This window comes from Podarcis muralis, chromosome 13 (assembly GCF_964188315.1).
Source record: "Podarcis muralis chromosome 13, rPodMur119.hap1.1, whole genome shotgun sequence".
Taxonomy (NCBI): Eukaryota; Metazoa; Chordata; class Lepidosauria; order Squamata; family Lacertidae; genus Podarcis; species Podarcis muralis.
In genome coordinates, this window is record NC_135667.1 from 21,260,224 (window position 1) to 21,267,423 (window position 7,200).

General features: G+C 47.8%; 1 long non-coding RNA gene across 2 annotated transcripts; it reads right to left on the reverse strand.

Annotated features, from left to right (window-relative positions):
- Window positions 1-984: 984 nt before the first annotated feature.
- Window positions 985-5,329, reverse strand: LOC144325100 (uncharacterized). 2 transcript variants are annotated; one of them, XR_013390388.1, is made up of 3 exons: window positions 5,121-5,329; window positions 1,287-1,368; window positions 985-1,171 (listed from the first exon to the last, which is right to left on the reverse strand). It is a non-coding gene; the product is annotated as an uncharacterized LOC144325100 (long non-coding RNA). The 2 variants fall into 2 exon arrangements; XR_013390387.1 differs by lacking the exon at window positions 5,121-5,329 and adding an exon at window positions 1,455-1,584.
- Window positions 5,330-7,200: the final 1,871 nt, after the last annotated feature.

Below are 7,200 nucleotides of genomic sequence, written 5' to 3' on the forward strand. Positions count from 1 at the left end.
GTAAAAAGGGGAAACTGAGAAATATCGGAATTGTCCCATCTTTCCACATACAGCCATTCTTTACCTTCCGGAACAAACTCCATCCTCTCTTGTGACCATCAGCTCTTGGGGTCATAGTTTCAGAGTTCTTGCCTACAGTGGCTGCTGCTGTCAGTGCTTGGCAGCCTTGGAAGGTTTTAAGCCGAGGATGGATGGCCACCTGCCAGGGACGACTTGGTTCAGATTCCTGCATTGCAGGGGGTTGGACTAGATGACTCTGAGTGTCCCTCCCAACTCTACAATTCTGTGATTTGAGTTCCACTTTTAAATATAGAGGTCTGGATGGAAGAAAAATGAATATTTTCAAGAAAGAGCTTCTCCGAGATTTGGTGTTGGTTATAAAGGACTACCAAAAAACCCGGCAAAAAGGAACTGAGAGAGAATTAAGGGCCTCGGATGTGAGGGCTCCAGGCTGATAGTAGATAGACTGATGGATATTGGGGATCGAAACCGGGAAAGGGGGGCTGGAGTTTGGGAATCCAAAGGGCGTACAATTATATTTTGAACTTTTCTTCTTTTTTATTTTGTTTTGTTATGAGTATGAAAAAGGGGAATTCGTGGAAGGGAAATGGGGTCAACCTTAGAAAAAGATTTTAAATGTTTAAAGACTGTGGACTATAAAGGGAAAGTGGTTACATAAAAAGAATTAAATTGAATAATGGGCTAAATATAATAAGATTAAAAACTGGGGACAAGAACTTGTTGAATTAAATAAATGGAAATGGAATACAAGAAGGGGAGGTGTGGGGAAGTCTTGGAAAGATGTTATTGAAAGTAAGGTTCAAATGTAAATGTTTTCTTTTTTTCTTTTTTCTTTTTTTTGGATTTTCTGAAAATTTTTAATAAATATGATATTAAAAAAAAAATACAATTCTGTGATTTCTCCGCACCCCAGTCCAGCCTAAGGAGATTCGGGGAGAGCAGTGAGAGCTAAAAGCAGGTTTATTGGGGGCGGGGGGGGGGAGGTCGAGTCTGCCACGTCCAGGCGGCACTTCTGCGGAGGGTGCGGCTGCTTCTCTGGCCTAAGGTCAGCATGACGGGGCTGCGGCGGCTGTCGATGGAGACGCTGGCGCTGTTATCTAGGAGCCCGGACGTTGACGTCCATTATCACCTGGATGTCTGGCCTCGGCAGCTGCGGGAGGGGCGAAGGCGGGGAGCGTTAGACGGAGAGGACGGAGCGGCGCGAAGGGGTGAAGGAGGGACCCATGTCCGGAGCCCCCGCCCGACGGGGAGGGAGAGAGACTCACCCTGGAGTAGAAGGGGTCCGCAAGCGGGTTCCCGCTGTCGATGGCGCGGACGACGCTGGAGGCGATGGCCGCTGCGTACAGCCTGCAGGAGACGAGAGTAAAGAGGAGAAGGGTCGGGCTATGGCCTCGCCATCGGGAAAGGGTCTCTGCCGGACGGGGCGGGCTTACCTGACCCCTGTTCTGATGTTTTCAGAAAGGGACGGGATCTCGGCCCAAACGGGCTGCACGTGGCTCTGGCTGGCTCCGCTCAGCGCCATCCTTGCACTTCAACCTCTTCGGTGCCGTCGGAGACCGAGGAGCCCTTTTTATGCCGTCCATCCCACCCCCGGGGGCAGGGACGCGGACTTATAAAAAATATTGGGGGGGCCCGGGAAAGCTCATGAATAATAAATAAGCTCATGAATATGCAAATAAAGTGGCGCCGCCTCCTCGTGAGCGAATAGGGGAGAGCGTGCTGCGCCTATTAATCAGCTCCAAAGGAAATTGGGTGGAGCTTTTGCTCGGGAGGGAGGGCAGGAGGCATGCAGCCCGCCCCTCCCTGTGCATTTTGGGCTGGGGGAGGGGCGGCGATGGCGCTCTGCTGGAGGGGCGCCGGAGATTATTGGGGGGGCGGAGCCCCCCCAAACGAATTTTTGAGGGGGCTCGGGCCCCCTCAAGCCCCATGGAGTCGGCGCCTATGCCCGGGGGGCGTGTCCCCCTCGGCTTGCTCCTGCCGTCGGCGCTGCGTTCATGCACGACTTTCCCATAAATAGGTTTATGGGAATTAACAGAGAAGGAGACTCCAAACAATAACTTGGAACATCAAAAGAAAGAATAACACTTGCCCAATCTATAGCCTAGTAACTGGTAAGGTTAAATATGTGGGAGACCGAGACAGGATTATTAGCAATATATTTATAGGGTACTGAACTGGGAGCCAGTTCCAAACTGGACCATTTCCCCTGGAATCTTAATTGAATCACGCACACATAAGCAAATCATAAATATTCTTCCTTATTTCAGGATTGGTGGGAAATGGTCCAGTTTGGAACTGGGCCCCAGTTTAGGAGCCTTGAAATGTATTTCTGAACATCCAGCTTGGTTCTCCCATATATTTAACTTCACTAATTAGACTGGGCTGAACTACAGATTGGGTAAGTGTTACGTTCTTTCTTTTGACATTGCAAGTTGTTTTGAGTCTGTTCCTATGTTTATTCCCATAAACTTACTATGTCTTGCATGAACACTTCAGTCGTGCATATTTTTCAGTAGGCTGAACTAGATTCTCAGCCCCACCCGCAATATGTTACATTTGGGGAGTTTGGCAATGTGGGAATGAATCGGATGCTCTTCATTGTTCAATATTTGGTGCTGGGTCCAGCAAGCGGTGGGACAAGATTCTTTGCGTGGATCTCTAGGAAAAGAAACAGCAGCCCAGCACCAAGAGGAAGCTTCTAAAGAGAAATTGCTCAGTTTTCCATGGCACAGCTCTTAGGGTATCTGAAGGTGCCTATAATTTCTGCATGAAGAGAAAATGAAGCCTGGGCCGAGTATGGTTTGTGGGAATCAAAACATATTTGCATATATTTGGGTGTGGAGGGGTTTGCATAAATTGCATAAATGAGGGAAGAGCGGAGCAATCACTGATTAGCTGGATGTTGGCTGGAAGAGGAGAGAAGCAAGCAAGAGAAAAAAAAGTATTATGCTGTTCCAAGCCTTGCCTATCATGTAGAGTGGACAGCAGGTGGAGTAGAACAGTGTTTACCAAATTTGCGTCTCCTGCTGTGGATGAACCACAACTCCCATCATCCCTAGCAAGCAGGACCAGTGGTCAGGGATGATGGGAACGGTAGTCCAAAAACAGCTGGAGACCCACGTTTGGAAGACACTATACTAGAATCATGAATTGTGGGCTTCCTGAGTGGGCTTTGCAGCACTCTGAAGATGGCAATAACTGAAGAGGTTTTGGGAGTTTCCCTTCTCCCCTCTTGTGGCCCTTGATTCTCACAGTCCCTCATTTTCAACAGGGTGATGCTAAAAGAGAATTGAAAGGCTAGCAAAATTAGCCTCATCCCACTGACTCATCCTCACTAGCAAAGGGCTCATTAACCCCTTCTGCAACCCCTGAATGTGAACAACAAGCAGAGGCCTCTCGGCTCCCGTTTACTATCAGAGGTCTCCTCACAGCATTTATGTCTGTTGCTACTTTTACAGTTCCTGCCTGAAGAACAAGCATCTTGAGACTGAGGCAATAAGCAGATTGTGCTATAAATGCCTGGTTGTAATACAGTGGTACCTCGGGTTAAGAACTTAATTCGTTCTGGAGGTAATATTTCTGGGTTAGCGGAGTCTGTAACTGGAAGGGTATGTAACCTCAAGCGTATGTAACCCAAGGTACCACTGTACTGGAACTGAGGGCCTAAGAATGAAGTGGACGGACAGAAGTTGCCAGGAATGAAGAAATGTTGAAATAAAACAAAGCTACAAAGAATTACTACATAAGTGGGTTGTCAAGAAACAATGACCAAGAGGTGGAACTTAGGTCTTGTTAAAGGCCTGGCAGATGTTGGTAGGAGCAGAGCCTGTGCTTGTATTAAACTGGAGGCAGAGTGGGCCAGTGGCCCTTCCTTTTTGTGAGCACTCCCTTAGCTACTGTTCTTAAACGGCTATGGGGAGCGTAGGGGCATGATTTGACTAAAATTTGGGACAGTCAGTGGGTAGGGCTTGTGGATTTCACTAAGCCTGTATCTTTTCCCTCATAATTTGAGTGGAGACTCGTTTTAACTCCTGCGGTTAGTACTTGCTAAGGAGTGAAGGAATTGTAGAGGGTTTTTATGTGTATGAGTATACAACCTCCTGGGACGTGGGTGGCGCTGTGGGTTAAACCACAGTGCCTAGGACTTGCCGATCGGAAGGTCGGCGATTCGAATCCCCGCGACAGGGTGAGCTCCCATTGCTCGGTCCCTGCTCCTGCCAACCTAGCAGTTCTAAAACTTGTCAGAGTGCAAGTAGATAAATAGGTACCACTCCGGCGGGAAGGAAAACGGCGTTTCCGTGCGCTGCTCTGGTTCGCCAGAAGCGGCTTAGTCACGCTGGCCACATGACCCAGAAAAGCTGTCTTCAGAATCGGACAAACGTTGGCTCCCTTGGCCAGTAAAGCGAGATGAGCGCCGCAACTCCAGAGTTGGTCATTACTGGACCTAACGGTCAGGGTTCCCTTTACCTTTTATACAACCTCCAAAGGTGACACCATTTTTTATAATCTGGTGAAATCCCCACTCAGGTACAGGACAGAGTCCTCAGACTGTCTTGCACTTAAGACTTTCTTGCACTCAGCGCCTTGGAATTACATGGGTAACAGTTTTTAAAAAACAAAATATATGGAGCTCACAGCAAGCTGCTGTTATCTCAGAAGCCAGCTTTTACCAGAGAGTGGCTGCCTCATGGACATGCTAGACTCTCCAGTACCTCAGGGCGGCTGTGAAGCTGAGAGATCTTATTTGAAGATTTTAACAGTGGGTAGCAGGCTCACCAAGTCCTAGACTAGTTAGGTAGTGAAGAGGGGAGTATTCTGCTGGTATAAACCTCATCAGAGTTGTACCGATGGGTCAGAAGGGAGGACTCTAGAACACATAGGGTGGTGGTCAACTAACTCCTTCTTGTAGGAGACCCATTGAAGTTAACGAACCCAAGTTAACCATGTCCATTAGCATAAATGGGTCTGCTTGGAGTAGGACTTGTGTTGAATCCCACCCCTAGTATCAGCCATGTAGGACCTTATTAGGTCCATAGCTGTCAACCAACAGATTTGAAAGTAAGGGACCAGCAGCCAATATAAGGGACATGCAGCCTCACCTGTTCCAGGCACTCCAGTCTTCCTGTCCTCCTGCAGTCTGGTCAAACTCATGCTGGTAGCTTCAAGAACACTGTGCAACCAACTTTGTAACCAGAGGTTCAACTGAATAGAATTTGAATCACATGCACCACAAGGCCTATGCAGCCTCAACTTAAGATGGCTCCCCGGTCTGGCTTTGCACTGCTAAGTTTGCAGTAGCACGTGCAACAAAATGGCGCCCAGCATTCAAAAACCCCCTCGGCTTGCATTAACTAGCCACACACAAGGCATGCAAGCTCCACCCCCGTCGTTCTTAGACTTCTTATTGGGTGAGCAGCACAGCCAAGCAACACAGTTGGAGCCTCCCTCCTCCCTGGCCGGCAGGGAGGGAGGGAGAGGAGCTGCTTCCTTTGAAATTTAAGGGACAACATTTAAGGGACATTTATCAATAAGGGACAGCAGCGGGACATGGCACTGGAATAAGGGACTGTCCCTTCAAATAAGGGACACGTGACAGCTATGATCAGGTCGTTTTGACAGTCATCATAAGCACCAAAGCAAAGGCCACGAATTGTTAGTAACTTTGCTTGGAAAGTTCTTATAGTACTTCGATCTCCAAACACTTCATGTATGCTCCTAATTTTATACCAGCAGAGGTTGGGCAAGTTTTGACAAGGAATAATTTAGGAGTTACTGCAGTGTCTCACAATTTGTTACTTAGATGAAGTGGGGTGAGGGTTGATATCTAGAAAGGGGGCAGTGCCAAGCAGCCTGGTTTCCTCCTGCAATTTGGGTGCCAACCAGCCAGGGGAAAACAATAGTCAAGCACTCTTGACTTCCAGGAGAGTGGTTTTGTTTGTGTGTGTGTGCAAAAGCCACAATTTTGGAGCTGGTTTTCAGAATTTTTGGAGTAAAACTAGAATGCAAAGCGTTATTTTCCATCTTATGAACACACTTGAACTTGTATTACACACACACACACACACACACACACACACACACACACCTCCACACACACACATACACCGCAACAAGCCAGACTGTTAAGCTCACCATTTCATACTTGGCTGCAAGAGACTGCAAGATGCGTGTTGTTGGTGGTTGCAGGTTTGTGCCTCCTCATAGGCAAGCAGAGACCCACAGATCTGAGCCAGCCTTGGTAGCCAGCCAGAATTTGCACTTGCCACTCGCTTTACTTCTCCTCATAATGGGGGAGAAATGTCACGCTGAGCTCTGGAGGTTTTTTCAGACCTAATAAATACTAGAGGGACAAGCCTTCTCTCAAGCTCCAAATCCATGTGTGTGTTGAGGGAACTTCCTCAATGCTCTTCCAAGAGGCTCCACATGAGGGCCAGGAAAATCCCCTGCCCTTCTCTGAGCTAAGGAGAAGGCAGAATAATCTCCCAGGTTTAGGGCTGAGTTTTGGGCCTAGGATGAGATCTGTCACTGTTACCCACGTAATTCCAAGGCGCTGAGTGCAGGAAAGTCTGAAGTGCAAGACGGTCTGAGGACTCTGCCCTGTACCTGAGTGGGGATTTCACCAGATTACAAAAAATGGTGTCACCTGTGGAGGTTGTATACTCATACACATAAAAACCCTCTACAATTCCTTCACTCCTTAGCACAGGTGTAAACCAGCATATCAGCAAGTACTAACCATGGGAGTGAAAATGAGGCTCCACTCAAATTATGAGGGAAAAGGTGCCGGTTTAGTGAAATCCACAAGCCCTACCCATTGACTGTCCCAAACTTAAGTCAAATCATGCCCCTACGCTCTCCATAGCCGTTTAAGAACAGTAGCTAAGGGAGTTTTCACAAAAAGGAAGGGCCACTGGCCCACTCTGCCTCCAGTTTAATACAAGCACAGGCTCTGCTCCTACCAACATTTGCCAGGCCTTTAACAAGGCCTACTTAGTCACTGTTTGTTGACAACCCAGTTATGTAGTAATTCTTTGTAGCTTTGTTTTATTTCAACATTTCTTCAGTCCTGGCTACTTGGAGGTTGACAGCCACTAGCAAAGTCTCTGCCATGGTAGAAGGGAGATTTCCTCCCACAAAGTCCTAACACCAAAGAGCAGAAAAGCAGTATCATCCACTACC